This window comes from Onychomys torridus, chromosome 4 (assembly GCF_903995425.1).
Source record: "Onychomys torridus chromosome 4, mOncTor1.1, whole genome shotgun sequence".
Taxonomy (NCBI): domain Eukaryota; kingdom Metazoa; phylum Chordata; class Mammalia; order Rodentia; family Cricetidae; genus Onychomys; species Onychomys torridus.
Window position 1 is genome coordinate 22863728 of NC_050446.1, and position 21663 is coordinate 22885390.

The window sequence follows — 21663 nt, forward strand, 5'->3', positions numbered from 1 at the left end:
AAGGCACAGTGAGGCACTCTAGTGCCATGCCTCCTTTTTCTAGCTATTTCCTCTGGAAGTGGTTTTGTTCTGCACATTTTCTTTTCTCTTGGTAAGGTCTGCCCTTTTCTAGACTTTTTTGTGTGTAGTAAGGAGATGAGCTGACTTAAGACACTGAGACTAGGAGAGAAGCTGTGTTTGTTTGGTGTGAACAGAAGCCACAGTCTCCAAGCACCTTACCAGGAAACATGGAACACCATCAGATGGCTTCTTCTGACCACATTTTCCCTTTCCCCACTGGCTTGGCTGGGTAGAGAAGCATGTTTAACTATCATGGTGAGACTAGCAATCCTGGTTTCTTGACTTTGAGTAGTTTGCATTCCAGAAGAGGGAGACAAATGATGAACATATAAATAAAATGTATGGCATATCAGATTGGTTGCTCAGTGTTTTGTGGAGGTGGATAAGGATGGAACAGTCAAATATTATCTAAGATGTGATCAACTGACTGGTAAAGGGTGAATGCACAAAAGATGTTACTTCTCAATTCTCTGTCTCATGCCTTCAAGGTGTGGCCTGTATTGCTGCTTCTTTCTCTGCTGCTCTGATGGCTCATGACTATTGTGTCCCCCTGGTTGTAGTTCACAAGTTCAATGGCATTTAGAAATACTCCACTGGGGTCTTATCAGTGTGGTCTTTACTTTGGTGTGACATAGGAACTTTCCATAGTCAATAACAGATGACAATCTCCTTGAAGAAGTTCACTTGTTCTGGAAAATAATTCAACAGAAAATTAAATAAAGGTGATAACTGGAAGACAGTCAGGAAAGGCTTTCAGCTCCTTCACTGCCCAATGTTCCCTGGGGCTCCTTGGATTCTTCAAAGTGACAGAGTGAGTTCCGGAAATTCTGGGATGATTGGCTTGTTGGAGTGGATTGCACAGTACCAAGCAAGTACTCAAGAACTGTTACTTAATTTTTTTAATAAATAAGAAAGCCAATGATATTAAATGTTAATCTGGCATTGTGTCCTGAACAAAAGGCACTGAAGTGTTCTTTCTCATTCTAGACCACTGTTCATGGTGCTGCAGGGAAGTAAGCTTCTGGTTTATATGAGTGACATGCTGTTATGATCCTCATCATCAGCTCAGGTCTATTAGTATGTATACCTTGGTCTTAAGGGGAGACTCTCTTCCAGTGTTCTGTAATTGTACAGTAAATTAGACTTGTCGCACTTAGATGGGGTTTTCACAGAGTCATCAGCGAGTCACCAAAGAACTTATTCTGAAATCCACTGTAATAGCTATTTGTTTTAGGATTGACTCTTTGCTATTTGAATATGTCGTTTCTTTTGTTTTCATTATAAATGTATTACACACATTTCTGGGTCAAGATTAAAATAATGCCCAACTAACCAAGCTAATTTGGCACCGTGACACACACTATTCTAAAAGGTTTATGCTCTGAGTCTCTTACTCAGGGATCTACAATGGCCAGCTGAAATTCTCTTGACTCTTTGATTTCTTCATCTGTAAACTGGGCAGAGCCTCCTCCTACAGAGGAGGCTGTGACCATCAATTAGGTATTTGTTGAAATGGCTTTGAGAGCTTGAAAGAATGACCGTTTATAAAAACAGGATACATTGTATTTATCCTTGCTGTATTTTCTTGGTTCTAATTATAACTTACTTTTTTCTAACTCACAGGAGGAGAACGGAAGAGGGAAAATGTAAGTACAGAAACTGGCTCTCATTTCCATCACAAAAAGATTTTTACAAAGCTGTGGGAGAATGTCACACTACTGCCTAGACTGATCCTAGGTGGGTCTAGTATTAACTTACCCTGTAAACACAAGATAGCGGATTCCTTCCAAACCTCCTCAACACTAGGGGAAAACTAAGAGTTGGTATAGGTTTCAATCTATGTAAACGTAAAACTCAGGAGCCATCATGATGAGAGGGCCTTTTTGCAGATCTTTTATTTTAATTACATCCTTTCCTAGGCAAGGAAATGGAGATTTTGAGTTATGGGATATTCCCCAAACTACAGCTATTGCATCTGATCTCATTACATTGATTATTATTTTGTATATGGAATGGCTGTTGGGTGCTAAAATCATCACTTCCAAAATAGGTAATAAAATTAAAAGGAGTCTTAGTGAGCCATGCTGAGATTTTGACATCTCTTGTTGGATAGCAAGGGAATACGATTTATTTGATGTAAGTAAGTTTCTTTTCATCTGTGTTATTAGGATCCTTGTATCTTTTAGTTTTCTGGGGTTTAGAAGTGGGCACTGGCTAACTTAAATATAATGAACAAAAACAATATGTAAGTAAGCAGGTTGTTGGAGAGATATAACGTGACCCTTATATATACATAAGGAAGAAGACAAACAGCCAACATTCAGAAAATTCCAGAACAGCAGAACTAAGGGGACCTATTAACAGAGCTAAAGGAGAGTCTATTCCTGATCCAGGGCAGATACAGCACCCAGCTCCTGTATCTTGTCATCCCAAGGAAAGCTTCCTATTTCAGAGCCAGAGGCTCTGACTAGACTGTCCAGGAAGATAGTCCTATACCTGAGTCACATAAAGATGGATGGATAGGAAATGAATGGAACATTTGGTGGACAGAGTGCCAAGATTGTCCAGGATGCATATAGAAGGGAAATAATTGCTTGTCCCAAACTAAAACAAACCAACAAACAGCCTCACTTCTCCACCAAAACAAAACAAAACAAAACAAAACAAAAAACCCAAAAAAACCCCCCAAAACAAAACAAAACAAAAAAAAAAACAAGAAGAAAGTAAAACACAGGAAAAAAGAGCTTAGTTACCAAAAGAGGGTCTAAGACAGAGGCAAATATATGCGTGTCCTGAGAAAACTCCATGTGGGCAACTTCCCCTTCCGAAGTGACTGAGAATCAAATTGGTTAGTGGCATGCAGTCTTGGTGCTCAGACACATTTTGCTGTTTTATTTATCCAGTTATATTTACATTTTAGTATCTCATTCAAATCAGCAAGAAATACCACAATAATAATAATGGGTTATTCAATTGGGTTGCTCACAGATTCATTAGCTCATTACTTCACTTTATCATATTTAGTAAAGCCATAAGCTTTCTAAAGGAAAACAAGAAATTGATTTATATTAAATACACTACATTACCTGTGGAATTGTGGCTCCCTAGCAGCTTTATCAGAAGGTGGGTTAAAACTCAATTACTCTGTCTCTACTTTTTCTTACCATCCTCTCACCTCACTCTTTCCTTCTGCATCAGCTGGAAGGGCCTTAGCCTTAATGGGTAAGCAAGTAAAACAGGTTGGTAAAGAACTGGGCTGAAAAAAAAAATGTGTTATTGTATTAACAAGTAAATTACTGAAGCTAGCCATAACTTCAAATAGTAGGGAACATATCTATTTGGGGCTAGATATCTCCTCTTGATTTTAGAAACAAGCATTCTAGACAAGTGTGGACTAAACAAATAAGAACAATCATTGTGGGAAATAATAAATATGGAAATGCATGCAGCTAGCTTCTTGGCTTAACTTTGTTGGGACATTTTTTTCTAAATATATGACATATAATAAAAATTGAAAAACTGATTTCAGTAAGCTCTACCAACTAATTGTATACTGCCATGTTGTCTTGGGCTAAGGGGACTGGGGAGAGTTGATATGTGATCAACAGAGGCCAAGTGGTCCTACTAGGATCAGTATACTCTGCCTGAGTTTAAACATTTGTGAGTATGAACTTAAGGACTAAAAATCAGGAAGACCTTTTATGTTAAGAGTAATTTCTGCATCTTCAAATTATCTAAATTGTTAAGATTCTAATAGTCACATATATAGTTTTAGTTTTCTTGAATATGGAATTGTTAAGTCTGAAAGGAAAGTAACAGAATTCTATTTTTGTATAAACAGGTTCAATGCTTTTATTTGGACTGTTGAGCTCACATAAAAGTATGAAACTAATGAGTTTCAAAAATTGCACAAAGTTTATATACTTGATTGTGGATTTTGTTCATGGCATTGCCTGCTGATTTTGATTTTATGGTTTTCTATTACATTTGTGTTCAAAAGGCTTGCATCTTCCTCTGTTTTAAAAAAAAAATCTTAAATTCAGCTTCCAGGACATACCCATCTAGTGAACCAACTCAGTTCAGAAGGAATTCCAGAAGTAATCTTTCTGTCATTGATGTGATCATGTTTTGAGCTACTTCAGTAGTTGTGTTTCAATGGGCAAGTGAAGTTATCCCAGACACCTGCTTGCTTTGGCAGCTGATACAAGGGTGCCTCAGAGGAAGGAACGTGACTTCTTACCTAAAGAAATGTTATCTTTTAACAAAATGGTAGATTGAAGAGCAGGAATATATATATATATATATATATATATATATATATATATATATATATATATTCCAATATACAAGTTCTAAACAGACAGGGGACTTAAGACAGGCTAAAGAAATGCTTTGATGACCTTTGGACCTGGGGGTATTAGACTACTGACTATCTAAATGTGGTGACATTATGCTTATGAGTAAGCTGATAATTCACCTTACTTTCATGGTAACTGCTTTTCTAGAAATGATTCCGTCTTACAAACTGAGCTAAAACTGTGTATTTTGTTTCATTCTATGTCAAAGGCAATTTCTGAAACTTTCTTTTCATTTTGCATATTCTAGAGTTTTCCCAAGGAAATCCTTTGGATCTAGAAGTTTCTTCTAGGGAATATGAAACCTGGTATCTTAGGTGATACACTCATCCATGCTCAGCTTAGCTTGCTTAGCTTCTTTGGCCTGGCAGTTCCATAGTCTTCACACTTGGTTGCATCTGAGGTGAGTTTATATAAAACCAGATTGTTTCAGTTAATCAGTGAACTCAGTGTTCTACCTGGACTCCAAGAAGAGCTGCCAACACCACCCCCACGTTTTCATTCAGAGGCAGAGTGGACAAAGGTGCCATGTTTTTTCTCACAGACCTATCTCCTGTGAATCTAAGTCTCTTTCTTCATTCTTTAGGAAGACTATTCTAAATTTCTGGTTTATATATTCATTATGTTTAGTTTAAAAATTCTTGTGAAGGATTTTTAAAAGACAGATTTTATATTTTATACATATCCATTGACCAAGCATGTTGATTAAGAAGGCACATGCCCTCATTTTTAGTCAGTGTTTACATTCATGGAAATTTAGATATTTTACCAGCTACTGAAATACCTTGGAGAGAGGCAGTGATTGCACCAACCATAGTCAAAAGATAGTAACCAGGGCCAGGGGATAGTCTAGGATGTGCAAGACTCTGGGTTTGAACCTAGCTTCACACATGTACATGGAATGCAGTAAGCATTTGAACATAAATGACCATTGGGAGTGCTACTCACAGCTTCCTAAACTGTAGGTCACCACCACATATCAGGTCAGGTAACTGAATGTGGGGATTATGGAAATTTTGGAAACAGTAAAAGAGTTCTGAATGTACCAACTTAATATTAATATTAAGTCAAAGTGGTGCATAATAAATCCACGGTGTTCCCAGAAACATTGTATCACTCTGCATTTCAGGTCTGGTCCTTGGTTCCTGTATATTCAGCATGGACACCTCCTACCACATGCACGTACCATCACACCCCAGCTTACCAAGGACTGAGCACCTAGGCTTATATTCAAGACTTCTGTGTTTTGTCAATTGCAGCATCTTTGCTATGTATACAAAGCTTTCTGTTTTCCTAGAAGCATGATGATTTAATTATCCTTAGTATTTTCTTACCACCCTTCCTTAGTCTATAAGTCTCAAATTAGTGCATCTTCAGATTGTGTGTGTTAGAATATCTGATTTAAAAAAAAATTACTGTTCGATTGGCTGATAAGTCAAAAAATTGCTAAAATGAATTGCTACAATTTCTGAAATGGCACTAAAATGACCTCTGTCATAGTTGCATATTTTTGAGACATGGCATTCTAAGCATTGATGATTATAAAATCAAATGATCAGTTTCTGAAAATGCTGAAGATGCTGCATGCCCGGCATTAAGACATTAACTCTTTATGTGAAAGCAAAATAAGCACATCAATCTCATTCACATACAAAATTTCTTTTGTGTTTAAGATTATGTCATATTTTTAAAGTACATTTCTCTATTATTTATTATGAGTGAATGTTTGGTTTGTGTACCTATTATGTTATACTAATATACCTCAGAATTTCTTGGGCAGAGGCTGCCACAATGGGCAAAGTTTAAGAATCCCTTGGCTCTACTACCTGAAACAACCCTTGGACAAAAAATAATAATAATAAAAAAAAAATCATGGTTCATTCCTGCTGGATTCTGCTCAACTGTTTTTCATGTTTAAAAGCAGAAGCACCAAAGACAGAAAATGCTCGACTAAATCTTCCGCTATTCCTTACTGGTCATGTGATATTGAAATAGTTATTCCATCAGTTTCCTTACCTGTAACATATTATAATGATGTCCACTTCATAGAAAGATTAAAGTGTTTAGTATATTGCCTGTCTAAAATGAGAGATCATTAAATGGTATTTTTCTTGTGAGTACATTGAATTTATTGTGTTTGTTACTAAATGTAATTCCCTACTTAAAAATTACTTCTTACAGAAATATTTAGTCTGTATTTGAATATCAGTTAAGAGCATGGTGGAAACTGGTAACTGTTTTAAAATATTAGTAACCACTCATAAAATAATGTATAAATTCCAGCGAGAAACAATTATCAGTGACACACTTGAAAATTTCATTTATATCTTTTATAAATATGCTTTGCATTTATTCTAAAAGTATGGATGATGATGTGTATCTAGCATTTTGTCTTCAAAACCAAAAAAAAATAGATGACTAAGAAATTTTGTATTACTCAGAATAAGAAGAATGTAACTGATTTACATATTCTCTTATTGTTGGATATTTAGCTTGTTTGTAATTTTTTTCATTATGAAAAACATTGCCACAAACATCCTTCTACACGTGTATTTAAAAGTATAATTAATATTGTATTAAATATATGAATATTTTAAAAGGAATTTCGTAAGTGCTTTTCTGAAACTTGTAGCAATTTATCTGCACTTCAGTGCTTCCTAATAGATTTGTCATCTTCAAATTACAACTTTTAAAAGTTTTGACCTATCTAAGGAGATGGTTGGAGAGCCTGCTCTCCTTGCCTAGGCCCCAGGCTTAGCAAAGCCTCAAAGGAGTTTTTAAACCACAGGCTGATGGGAAACTCAGTACACAGGGCTGCTTTGCATATGTGTATATGTTATTTCCCTGACTAGAATTTCACCAATGAGAGTAAAAATTACTCACTATCCCACTGAATAAAGTATTTATTCTATAACACATGCACACATACATACATAAAAAGTTTTGACCTGTTAATACCAAAATACGAATGAACAAATACTTACCAATTCCTACCATGTTTAATGCACAACTAGCACACCTGGCTATTGCTACCCACAAATATATAAATATATAAACATTTTATATCAGCATGATTAAAAAAATAGTTTAAAAAGTGTGGTATAATCCCAGATCTTTAGAGAGAGGTTTCTCATAGCACTCGGTGTGAACAATTTTAAACGAGTCTTTTGTTTTTCTGCCTAAAAAGGGATATGCAATCAGGACAGAGTAAAGAGAGTAAAGTGTTGATCTAAACAAAGTGTTAGTGAACAAAGGATTATTCTACCACTTGCTAGGATTTCTGAAAACTGTAGTTAATAGAGAAAATGTTAGAGCCACATTCTTCTCTCAGTGTTATATAAGTTACCAACTTGATCTTAAGTCACTTAATGTCTTCAACTCATTGATATTAGTATCGTAAGTAAAAGTAATTTTTGATTGTAAATTAATAATGATTATTAACATTAAAATGTATTATATGTATATGTAGGTGCCTTGGTAACCGAGTTAGATAGACCTGTAAAATGGAATTACTATTGTGGAAGTACTTAACCATCATATATACTCCTGTTAATGTTGACTCTGAGGGACAGGTTTACTGTTTTCATAAATTTCACCTTTTGCAACTCAGGGAACATAATATCTGAACCATAAGAATAAAAATTCTTATGAGAATAAACAGTGTCCTAGAATATGTTCGCCAAGAATAAGTAACAACTGTGCAGTGGTGTTCTCATTCTTCCTACAATGTTTCTCTTAGATGCCCCATCTCCAAATGTAAGCAAGAGAGATGATGAAGTGGGTTATTTACATTTCCTGGAATGTCCTTTGCATGCTCTTCATCTGAACCTATGAATCACTCAGGTGTTGATTCCAATCATAATACTAGTACTTTCTTTTGTGAAAGTTTAATAGAAATCAGCAAATATGTAGCTGAAAGTTTTTCTGTGTCCCACCTGGTCCACAGCTGCTCAGACCCAAGTAAACACACAGAGGCTTATATTATTTAAAACTGCTCAGCCATTAGCTCAGGCCTACCACTGACTAGCTCTTACACTTAAACTCAGCCCATTTCTGTTCATGTATATGTCGCCACATTTTCCATGGCTTTACCTGTGTGTCATTACATGCTGCTCCCTGCACAGCAGGCTGGTGTCTCCTGACTCAGCCTTCCTCTTCCCAGAATTTTCCTTGTCTGCTTATCCTGCCTGTACTTCCTGCCTGGCTACTGGCCAATTAGTGTTTCATTAAACCAGTGTACAAAAGCATTATCCCACAGCACAAATATGCTAGGTAGTTCATAAAAAAAAGGCCCCGACTCTACACATACAGGTGTTCCCTCAAAGCAACTTTCAATTTTTTTAAATCTACATTGGAAGGATAAAAAGTGAGTCTATAAAAACTATTTATGTTTTAACATGCAACACAGAATTGGTATACATACTTAGTGATTTGTTCTTCATTAATGTTCTCACCATTGCCTTATATAAAAGTGCTCATTTTGAAACTAGCTGTGGATGATACAAAGTATTTCTAGGACCACAGCTGAAAGCATATGGACACCATAGTTGTATTTCTAAGAATATCATCTACCTGAAATGAAGACACATTGAGGCTGCTGAGGTTTGGTTCACTGAACAGTTGGGTTAAAGACTCATCTCATCATAGTTTGTTTGGCTATGACAGTACACTTGGAATTTCTCCTAGCAATTGAATGGGTGCTGTGTATGATGCTACCTAGCATGGCTAGTATAACTCATGTGTTAGTTCTTTTCCAAGATACCAAGACCCAGGGGGAGATCTTAAGTAGATTTGAGAGAGGACATGAGAGCAATGTGAAAAACAAAAGGAGGCTGAGTGACCATGTCCTCTCCCCTAGACAAACTCAGGTTAGTCAAAGTATTTGAGTACACATGGAATGCTAACTAGTGCTTAAGTTGAACCAGTCCAGTGATGCTTTGTACATTAATGTAAGTACTCCCAAGGTCCTTCACTTTGCTGAGTGTCAGCATCATGGCAGATGTGAATGGTCTAATGCTATGGGATAATGCTCTTGTACACTGTAAAGACTTGTTACTGGAATTGGTTTAATAAAATGCTGGCCAGTAGCCAGGCAGGAAGCATAGGCGGGGCAACTAGAGTAAGAGAATTCTGGGAAGAGGAAAGGTATACTCACCAGCCAGTTGCAGAGGAAGTAAGATGAGAATGTTGTGCTAAGAAATCATACCAAGCACATGACTAACATAGATAAGAATTATGGGTTAATTAAGTGTAAGAGCTAGTTAGTAATAAACCGAGCATCTGTAAGTAATATTAAGCCTCCAAGTCAATTATTTGGGAATAGGCAAATGGGAGAGAAAGTTCTGCCTACAGTCTAAGTCAGGAGTTCACAAGATTACAGTGCATCAGAATCACCTACAGAGACTTGAAGCCTAGATTCCTTGATTTTCTTCAGAGCTTCTGCTCAGGACAGGGCAAGCCTAAGAGTTTTCATTTTCAATAAATGATATACTCCACGGGATACAGATTGTAGACATTTGTTAGGAGGACTATATTTTGTAACCCTTTGGAAGCAGCTTCTCTCTACATATGCATTTTACAAGTGATCCAATCAAACTGCATAGTCCAATTATTGTGAATGAACTGCCCCCTCCCCTTTTCTCCCCCATAGCAACAATTTGTGAATGTGTTGCACAGTAAAAGCTTTGGAAGTGATCAATGGAAAATCATTTATAAAAGACTCTAGCTATTGCTTTCAAGAAGCACAGAACCTGGTGAGAGATACACAAAATAATTATGATCTTCTGATAACACAAATTAGAGCAGAGGGAATTAAGAATTGAGAAGAAATTTAAAGTTGTTCTTACATTAGAGTAGGTTCATTTCATGCTTTTTGAATTAATCTCTACTCACTCCTAAGAGGATGCATCAATTTATTTTTCTGATGGGAAATGGAAGCTAAGAGGTTCAGGGCTTGTTTTAACATCAGAATTAGTAAATGGTCAAGCTAGAATCTAAAGCAAGATTTGTCAACCACAATGCTATCCTCATTGCAAAACAGTGCTGCTTTTCATGGGGAAAGAAGGGAAAGTAAAAACGATGCTCACACAACACTGGGTGAGTGACACTTTACCAGCTGTTACACAAGGTTTTCTTACTGTATTAATACAGTCCATCTACTTCTTGTTCTGAGTTTCAATCCTTACATCAGGGCTCTGGGGGGAAAACTATCTTAGATATCACTCATCTGTATCCCTAGGATATCCTCATGCCATGAGAGCCATTTAGGATCAAAGGTCTACTGAAGCAATGTCAGATTTGCATTTCTGCTCTCAGAGAAACACAATCATTGAGGGGCACATCCATAAGGCTGCTACTTTCACTGTTTGCTGTATATAGATGGTTTAGTGTAGACAGTGAAACATCAGAAGCTACTCTGTATGGTTACCGCGATAGGGTTATAGCATGGCTGACCCCGTTTAGCTTTTAGCCCTCAGACTAGCTCTCGAGACAGGTATCTCCTCTACCACTCTTGTTCTCAGAAAGACTGTGTTGTGGAATGAAGGTCACTGAACTGCTAAACTGCTTTCCTGGTTCCAAATGACTCACATGTGGACATGCCTGTTACGATGCACATACATGGCTTGTAATCCTTGCACTGGGCAAACAGAGCCTTCCTGTTGGTGTGCTCACCAGGTTCCCCAAGCATGTGGCCTGTCCTTCTGGCTTAGCCTCACTTTCTGTTTCATGTCCATTTCCCATTTTACCCCATTTCTTCAAAGATCCCTAAGGTCCATGTTTTCTCCTTAGTCTCTGCTGGAGCTCATCAGCATCTAGGGATCATCTTGAGAATTTGCATAATTAAATCTGTAAGTAAGGAACAAACTCCTACTTCAGACAGCATTTAGGACCATGTGACTGTTCTAGCGGAAACTCAATAAACACGTCTTTGTTAAAGGAAAAATTAGTTCTTTGCCTTTTAATGCTGTCAGAGCAACTGTTAACGTTTGAAGGCTTGCAGGCTGAGAGTATGACTCAGGATTTGATCCCAGCAGTGGGGAGGGGGAAGAATACTTGCAAATATCAATTTAAAGAAAGGCTCAAAGAGATTGCTTAGTTCACATCATCTATAACTGATATTTTTACTTGTATAATCCCCCTTGGAAATATTTTTTTTTCGAAACTGTTTTTGCTCGTCAGTTCTTAGTGACTCTGGGTTGTCCTCTTGTTGAACTGGGCAATAGCACCTGCTTGCTTGAATGATTCAAAACTAAATTTTGACTCTGGATTGGCTTTACATGTAAATTCTTGTCTGGAAGGTATCCTGAGCTTTGAGGAGGACTATTCCCCTCCGACACTATTTCTGTTGGTAGGAAAAAGCAGCCTGTGATGTTACCAGTTCACTGTCCAAGAACAATGGAAAGACTCAAGGGAGTCAGAGATGAGGAGTGACATCAGACTACCACATCTTCATTTGCTGGCTCTCCTGTATTTGAAGCTGAAAGAAGGCAGTGGTGACAATTAATATATGAATGTCATCTAATAAATTTGGTTGCAAGTATATTAAGATGTTGATTAGGCTGTATAGGCAAAGGGATACTTTAGCAATCTATAACACCCACAATCTCAACGGCTAATCCACAGTTCATTTTGAGTTATACAAACTTGCTGGTCTGGGGCTTTCTCTGTGGGGACCCAACATTCTCTGCCTCTTCTCTCTCACTACACTTCCCCTCAGTATTGGGGATTTAGAGTCTGTCCCCCAGGAAGAAGGGAGAGAAGATGATTGCGGGGCGTTTACCCACCAACCCCACAGTTCTCCAGAGTTTTCTTGAGTGTGAGCAGCAGGAAATATTAGATAGAAGGATTTAGATTGTGGAGACAAAAAGATAGAAAATACAGGATAGCCTCGAGAGGGCCTGGAACCTATTCCACTGAGCCCTGACTGTCTCTGGCCCAGGCTATTTATAGAGATGCCAAGGGCTGGAGCAAAAGACCTCCCTTCCCCCCAGCACAGCCAAGTGCAGACCATTTCAGACACCCGCACTCAGGCCTGTGGTCCTAATCATCCTCTATGTGGACCTGCTGGGTAAAGTCATGAAGAACCTGAAAATGGGCTCCCACAGATGATGGATTGACTTTTAAATGCTTCTTTCTCAGAAGGACTATGTGTCCCAATCCTTTGGACAGAAGTTCTCAGTCCCACTCCACTGCAGATGGTTCTGAACATCTAAGAAGGGCCCCAAAACTAAAGTAGCATTAGGAATATTTATTACAGGTACCATAGGAAAATATCCCTCTATGTCCTTGCCTGGGACATGGGTGTGGCTGAAGATAGTTGTATGAGTGTTGGGATAATATATTTTCCCCACCTTAAAGATGATTCTTAATATCTTTACCTACAAGCTTGCATGATAAACTTCCAAAAGTTTTCTCATATACCATGTTGGCACAGAGACAAGGCAGGGAAAACAGACTAATCCCCTTATAATTCAGAGTAAATAAATATGCTTTTATGAGATAGTTTATAAGGCAGTCAAGAACTTTGCATTAAGGGCCCAGATTTGGATCCTCAATGCAAATATAAGTATAAAATACACAAGTGCAAATTTATATATTTCTAATTTTGTTTTGTTCAAGGCTTAGTGTAGGAACTGAAAATTAAAAAAGAGTTCAAGCAACAATGATAAAATCAGAAAGGGTCTGTGGGAAGCTGGGCCTGTATGCAAAGGGTAAACTCTAAATTGTCAAGGGACAGGAGTGGATCTTTCATTTAACACATCTCTCTGTGTGTTATTCTGGCTGCAACTTTGATATTACTTTCTCATTATGGGATAGTGATCAGTCTTCAGGCCTTAAAAGCCTCCTTACATATGTCTGTATACAGTCTTGCCTCTAAGTTTTCAAGGTAACAGAAAGTAGTATAATTGTGTGGATAATTAAAAACAACCAAAGCACAAGTCTAAAACTTGCACTTTTATGACTGTGATGCAGGGTATCAAAGTGACAGGGTGTCTGGAGGGGACCCTTGCATGCACACAGATTAAATGAGTCCATTAGTTGATTGTTTCTGGTATGAAGATAAGTACAGAAAAGTATAATAATGTTGGCGTTTAAGTGGACCTAATTAGGCTTCAAGTTTAACACTCCATTAAGATGAATGGGGAAGGGTCAGCCCTGCTCAGGCTGTGCCATTGTCTTAGTGTGTCTGGATATTGCCTCTGAAGACAACAGTCTGTCAGCACACGTTCTTACAGTCACCTCTGGAAAGCAGACTGGAAATTTAATTCTTTTAAAATGAAATCTCAGGTTCTGGAGGCTGCAGTCAAATCCACAGGGAGACCTTAAATCCTCAAGTTCTGCAGCTGTATTAGTCATAAACAACAACAGTAATGATAATTCTTTCCCACGTCTACAGAAACTTTCAGGCACATACTTCAGTGTTTCCTGAATAGGATCTGGTGAAACTGACAAGCTCCAGGTTTACCTCTGAAGGACCTGAGCTGTGGAGAGGGTGAGTGACTTGGCTAGAACTAGGGTGCAGTGTGGGTGAGTGCACAGCCAGAAATAACACCAGGGGACTTCACAGGTTTGTTGTTGTAGTCCCGCATCCTTCACAAAAGGCAGTAAGGCATGATGAATTCACACGCACCTTAGAAAAGCCTGAGAATCAAAGCGCAGCATAGCATGATGGGAGGTTTGGGGAAAATGGTGATGTGAATCCTGCTCCCAGCCTTGTGGAAATTTGCCTCAGTAGTGTGTGAGCAGGAGAAAAGCTTTGATCATATGGCTAAAGTAGGGCACAGCCTTGAATGTGGAACTCTGGGACCATATTTCTAGTTGTCCCCCAAAGAACACAAAGTTTGTCTTATGCCTTTTAGTGACTGGCTTCAGAAACTGTTATCTGGAGACTGCAGAAGTAAACCAAGTGTGTCTTGAGAAGAATGTCTGGACAATGATCCCCTGACTCTGATAGTGCTGGCACGTTGTTAATTGTGATACGGTTTCAAGGCTGGTTCTCTACAACTCTGGCTGTGTTGTAGACTTGCTACATACTTCTGGATAAATATTTTCCTCTTGTTGAGTTCCAGTGGCTCACTTTCTGAAAAAATATGCCAAATGTGCTCTGCTTATCAAAATTCTGGGTTTCATGGCTCTGTAAGTTTGTAAAGATGGAGAAGAAGTCTTGGTGTAGAATTGGTGCTACACAGATACAGCAGAAGCTGAAATCATCCCTAGTTGGCTTTACTTGTGGAACTATAAATTTTAGACCTGTTTATATGGATCCATTTTTAAGTAAAAAGGTGTCAGTGTTTCTTAAATTAAAAAATAAACAATGTGTGGGATCATTCATCTTAGGAATCTGAAGTTGGATTTAAGAAAAAAGCAGTTCTGGAGCCAGGCAGTGGTGGTGCACACCTTTAACCCCAACACTTTTGAGGCATAGGCAAGCAGATCTCTGAGTTTGAGGCCAGCCTGGTCTACAGAGCAAGTTCCAGGACATCTAGGGTTACACAGAGAAACCCTGTTTCAAAAACAAACAAACAAACAAACAAACAAACAAGCAAACAAACAAGCAAGCAAGCAAACTGCAGTCTCCGCACTGCTTTCTGACACATGTGGGGGTTCTTACTTCTGATCCCCCATTGGTGTAGCTTGCATATTTCTAGTAAGAGGCAGTTGAAAACGGGGTGTTTTCCCCGGCCACAGCTTTCTTGTGTTTTGTTTCCTGTCTTCCTGTCTCGCAGTGTTCTATCCCAGTTGCTATTGAATGTGGATGTTGAACAAACAGCAGCTATTTTGCTCTGTGGTTTGACAGCATCCAGATACCTTAAGCAAGTGCTGATGTTACTCCTCCGGTTTTCTCGTTGTCTTACACGTCAGGACATAGGAAGTTTTCAGAAATGCTGTGGCTTCAAAGCTTTCCCTTAGCTTTAGAGTCCCGTGAGTTTGACTTTGCACTTGTTCAGTGTCCTGCCCTCAGTATTCTCTGGTAATTCCTATTACGTGAAAATAAATAAGGTTGTACTATAAATGTACTCTTTCTCACAGCACATTCTATCTTTTAAATTATTTTAGTTCTATGGGAAAATCAATTTAATTCGCGTTTATTCTAATTCATTTTGAAATTCATTTAATAGTTTGCTTTACTCTTGAATTGGTCCTTTAATACTACTTTAAATAATACATTGACAAAATAATAATATGGAAATATCAAAGGGAAGTAAAATGAAAAATAAAATTAAGCTGGGTAAAGTTCACTATCCAAAATACATTAATGAGGTTAATACATACATACATACATATATATGATGAGTCTCAGATTTAATTTAAACTTGCTAGCAGCCAACTGAAAGAAAGAAGATCAGTTGCCCCTAATAGCATGGAAAGTGTTTTTAGAATATCTCAATTAATCAGAAGAAACTCAGTGATTGCTGGGTTCTGAGAGCAATTTGTCCCATTAGTTCTCACAAGAAGGACTTTTCTTTACGACGTAAAGATCACTATCTTTAGCAGCAGGGTCCCGCCATGAAGTGCAGGCTGGCCTGGAACCCTCAATCCTCCTACCTTGGTTTCTCAAACAGTGGATTACAGGCATCTCTCACTGTGTCCCGCTTTAGCAATGTTCTTAGTCATGAATTCTTCCATAGATTGTGTAGCTTTTGCTTCTTTTTTCACGATGAAATTATGAAGTACCTAACTATAAGTGTCTGTCACTGAGTTCCAAACTAAGTACTTGTTGTAATTGTAGAACTGCATGTCTCCCCACTCCCAGCTCCCACCTTCCAAAGATATTAGAATCCTACCTAACCCTGCTATCTGCTACAATAGCCTTATCTAGGACTTGAGAGAATAGACGTCTGCATTTGCCACAGTTCATCTTGTGGTGCTGAATTACAACAACCTATAGAACCAACACACTGCTCAACAATTTGTAAATGTCTAGATGAATTTTATGTACTGATTGAACCGAGGGCCCTTTAGAATGATGCTATGATCATCTATGAAAAACTAGTGAGGTCAGCAGCTCTAGGCCAGCCTCAGCTAAATAGTGAGAGTCTTATCTTAAAAAAAAAAAAAGGAAGAAGAAAAGGATGAAAAGGACACAAGTAATTCCATCAAACACATTTTAATCCATTTCTATTTCTATTGAAGTCAGTATTTCTGCATAAAAATGTACTTGCTATGTGCCTAAATGATTAATAATTTACCACCTAAAGGTCTGTTGTATACATTTAGCCCCTACTATGTGTCCATTTTATTTGCAATGATTTGTAACTTTATATGTTACACATTATTGGTGGGTATCTGTCTATAAACAAGTATTCAAAAATATTTATAAAAACAATATATATGGAAGAGACCACTATTACACAAAGTATTTAAAACTTTCTCTAGAAAGTTCCTGTCCCATCTGAGTATAGTGGTGCACACCCTAATCCCAGCCCTTTTGGAGGTAGAGGTAGGCAGATCTCTGTGAGTTCAAGGCCAGAGTTAGTGGCAGGACAGTGATATATATGCATAGTGAGACCCTGTCTCAAAAAAAAAAAAAAAAAAAAAAAAAAAAAGGAACAAAGAAGGTTCCTGTCCCTATACAGCATCACTACAAAGGGGCATTTTACACTTAATTATTATTATTTTTTTTAATAATAAAATTTCATCATGTTTGTTTTCAAATGGACTTTTATAAGGACAGAGAGAATTTAATTAATTCCTCATAATCTACTCCAGATTTAACAATTTCTGAGGACTTGTGATGCTGTTTATTTCTTTCCTCTATTTTTCCTTAATAATTTTAGGCACATACCAGATATCATTTCTTTCTACCCTTACATTCTTTTTATTATTATTATCATAATCATCATTGTTATTATTATTATTATTATTATTATTATTATTATGTGTTTTAATTTTATACATCAGCCATGGGTTCCCCTGTCCTCCCCCCTCCTGCCCCACCCCCACCTTCCCCCCTACCCCTCCCCTCCATTCCCATGTCCTCCAGGACCAAGACACCCCTGGGGACTCATTTAAATCTGGTGGATTCAGTACAGGCAGGCCCCGTCCCCTCCTAGGCTGAGCATGTGTCCCTGTGTAAGCCCAAGGTTCCAAACAGCCAGCTCATGCACCAAGGACAGGTCCCAGTCCCAAAGCCTGGGCACCTCCCAAACAGATCAAGCTATTCAATTGTCTCACTTATCCAGAGGGCCTGAACCAGCTGGGGGCTCCACAGCCTTTGGTTCATAATTCATGTGCTTCCATTCGATTGACTATTTGTCCCTGTGCTTTTTGCAATCTTGGATTCAACAATTCACGCTCTTGCAGCCACTCCTCCTTCTCGACAGTTGGACACCTGGAGTTCCACCTGGGGCCTGGCTGAGGATCTCTGCATCCACTTCCATCAGTTATTGGATGAGAGTTCCAGCACGACCATTAGGGTGTTTGGCCATCTGATCACCAGACTAGGTCAGATCAGGCTTTCCCTCGACCACTGCCAGCAGTCTACAGAGGATGTATCATTGTGGATTTCTGGGGACCTCTCTAGCACTCTGCCTATTCCTGTTCTCATGTGGTCTTCATTTATCATGGTCTGTTATTCCTTGTTCTCCCTTTCTGTTCCTGATCCAGCTGGGACACTTAAGTATTTGTGTTATAGAACTCTTATTATATCTATGCGTGAATTCTACCCTATGTAGTTACTCTTGCTTGCTTTTCATTAGTCTGTTTCTTAGAAGACATATCCTTGATACGAAGCCTTATCTTCCTCAACCATCTTGAAGAAGTTGAATAAACCAAGGACTCCCTGAACCTAGAGAAGACGAGATTGAAAAATGAGTCAAGAAGAAAAATTGTGTTCTGAATTTAGTAAGGGCACTGGCTACTAAAATTGTCACAAAACCTGAGTCCTTCCTACTTCATCCAGGCGGCTCTGGTGGGTCTCATACCCATCACAAATCATGGAACTTAGGGACGTTTCCAAACAAATGGGAATCATGTGCCAGGAGCTTTTTTGGAAAAAAGAAATCCACATTCTTTTCCTATGATTCAATGATGTACTTGAAAGACACTTTCTAAGAACAATGATAGCTTCCATTTAAAAAGCAGAGATTAAAATCTCTCAGGTTTTCAAAGTAAGAGCTATCTTTGCTGACTAAAAATGTTGAACAAGAAGAAAACCCATAAGAAATTAAACAAAAGCAAAACCATGGTAAGCAGTCCACTGGGCCATGGAAAATGGGGCATTTCAATGCTCACATGTTTGCATGAAGTGTTCACCCAGTCTAGGCTCATCTTTCTCGACAGAAATAAGAGGGCTCACACTTGTAAGACTGCCCGGTGCTTGTAGCATTCACAGGTTCCCCCCACCCCCAAATTTGAGCAAAAACACTCTTCCTTTCTAAAGAACAGCATCTGGCCTCTTCGGGTGCTCATTTGCATGCCAATACTGGATTGCTCTCCCAGTGCACAGCTATTTAATAGTGGTGCTGGTGTCCGAGCTTTGGGAACAAACCAAATGGTTTGGGTGTGCTTTTGTGTGCACGGCAGGTCGTTGCTACAGTGTGTTTATTAAGAATAGTACACATTCATTATAACAAGATTGCTCTTTTGCTCAGGGGCCATCATGGCACATTCTGTAAATGAATTAACAGTTGCATGCATTTGTGTATTATGGGCCCAGAAGATGCATTTGTTTATTAAATAAATCTGTAACACAGAAAGTATAGTTGAAAGAAATTGAAAAAAATAATGAGAGCGCTCGAGTGTGCACGTGCAGTAGCTGTGTGTGTGTGTGTGTGTGTGTGTGTGTGTGTGTGTGTGTGTCTGTCTGTCTGTCTGTCTTTGAAACCTTAACATCTTGGCGAGTTTTCCTCCTTTGTTTCTTTTAAAATTACAAGAGATCAGGGGGCCAAACTGTGGACTCACAGGCTGCAAAAACTGATGTAAAAAATAGAAAAGGAATTTAAATTACAGAAGTGTAAAACATTTCCAGAAGTGGTATTGCAAATTATTACCTACCTCTAGAATGTTTTAATATTAGATTCTTTTGTTGTTCTTAAAAATGCTTTTTCTCTAAAATTATTATTATTATTGTATCTATTTTTAGTTTTGGCTAAAATTTAGCTTGTAATGTACATATAATTTTCCCCATTGAACTTTATGTTCTTTTGATACGTAAGCTGTGCTTTTGAAACACAAATTTGGTAAATGGTGATCTTCTTTTTTTCCCAACATTTTGGCTCAGGTGTAGCTAACATAAGTATATTTACTAATATGAGTTAGTCTGCTGGATTTTATTGCAACTAAATAATGATTTTGTGCCAGTCCGATGACAGTTCAGAGTAACACTTAACATGGGGTATGTTTTTGGATGTGGCTACTCTCCATTTCCTTCAATCTATACTTTGTATCTTGCAAAATATTTAAAAATATGAAATGCCATAAGACTCCAAATACTCAACAGCACTACAAGGAGGCCCATTAAGATAGCCAAGGAAACCAGAAAACAAACAAACAAACAAAAGGTCATATTCCCCAAATTTGGAAATTCTTATATTATTAAAAGAATAATTTAAAAAAGGTACATTGATTCTTAACTTTTAAAAATCTTTCTAATAAATGCAGGGTACTGACTGGATCTTGCCAAAACATATTAAAGGGGAAAGTTTGTTTCAACGAGTAGATTAGGATTTCATAGATTTTTAGCTTAGCAAAAGATCCATAACACTATTTAAGGGTACCCACCTAATTAGTGCACATGCAACACAGCGAAGTGTGTTTTGTAGGAAACATGGCAGGATTTAGAGCCATTCCCCATGCAGAGAGGACACGGAGCCCTGTGAGGAGTCCAGCTCTGCTCTCCCATGGCATCGCAGACACTCACTGTTTTGTCCTTAAAGAAGGTATATTCAGCTCGGCTGATTACTGAGAAGAAAAAAAAACTGACTATTTTAACAATTGATTTAATAATTATGAAAGGGAGAAGAAATTGTTTGAAACACAGTTTCTTTCCTTTCATCTTTTTTTTTAAGCTCTATTTTTCCGGGGCATTTTATTTATTCTGCTGCTTTTAGAGAGGCCAGCCAATCAGAACGCCTGCGTGGGCCCAGGCCCAGGCTCAGTGCTGAGCTCCAAATGCGATTCGAGTCCTGACAGGGGGATTATAGGAAACAGATGACTTACGCTTCTAATTTGTGGCCTTAAATTGCAAACAGAATTTCAGGAGTCGAGCAGAGTAATAAATGGCAATAGAAAAAGCCACACACAGCCAAATCAGTATGTGGTGGTTGTAGGTTAAACTAAATGGGAAGAGACAGGTTATGATGGTTCAGTGTATTACAGAGAAGAAAGTCTTAAATTACTCGTGCTGAGAGGTATTGCTCCATGGCAGACAGTATTGCATTGTGTAGTCTACAGATATCACGAACAGAACAATAAAAAAGCGGCTTTACCATGGAACCTGTTGCTGGAGGAATCCTGGGCTTTTCCTCTTAGAAATGGAAGCCGTGTTTTATGCTTGTTTTGACCTCTGTTGTATACTTGGCCCCTTAACATCTGTTTCCTACCGTGGCTGGTTTTCACACCAAATTAAATGTCGAGGAGTCAGATAAAATAAGTTCAAAATATGTCCAAATTATTTTTGTTGACTTCTAACAAATGTCTCAGTAACTCTTTCCACACGGAATGATACCATTTAAATGCCAGCATTGAAAATAATTTTCCTTTCAACATTTTTACGAGCTAGAGAAAGGAATTTTGAGGTGTACTTAAACTCAGAAAATACTACATTGGCCTTTTTGGTAACTTGTACGCCTGTTTCAGACTTGCTTTAAGGCAATTTCTCATGTAAAATTATGTGCATTTGTTGGATAAAAGTTCCAGGAAAATTGCTTAACAATAGCATATAAAGAGCCATTATCCTGAGCTGTTTCATGCTATAATACCAGGCTGTATAAGAAAAGTTCACTGTGTAATGTGTATCAAATAATAGGTACTTGTTTACTGTAATAATCCGTGAATTTAAATGTTTATGTAAACACAATATAGGAGTTAAGATGATAAGATTTTGCTGCCAAAAGCCTGACCTCATGAATCAATGGTATGAAAATAAGAGAATGGCACTGTTTTCAATTTCTTATCACATATACATACATATATATATATATACATACATATATATTTAAAATAAATCATCTTTCTTTAAGAACACCACTGACTTCTATGTTTAACATATCTATCTGGGATTGACAACCTCTTTATGGAAAGGGTT

At 38.0% G+C, this 21663-nt stretch overlaps 1 long non-coding RNA gene across 1 annotated transcript; it reads left to right on the forward strand.

Annotated features, from left to right (window-relative positions):
- The first annotated feature begins 972 nt into the window (after positions 1-972).
- LOC118581319 lies at positions 973-7010 on the forward strand. Its single transcript, XR_004944681.1, has 4 exons — positions 973-1137; positions 1684-1706; positions 4666-4818; positions 5545-7010. It is a non-coding gene; the product is annotated as an uncharacterized LOC118581319 (long non-coding RNA).
- Positions 7011-21663: the final 14653 nt, after the last annotated feature.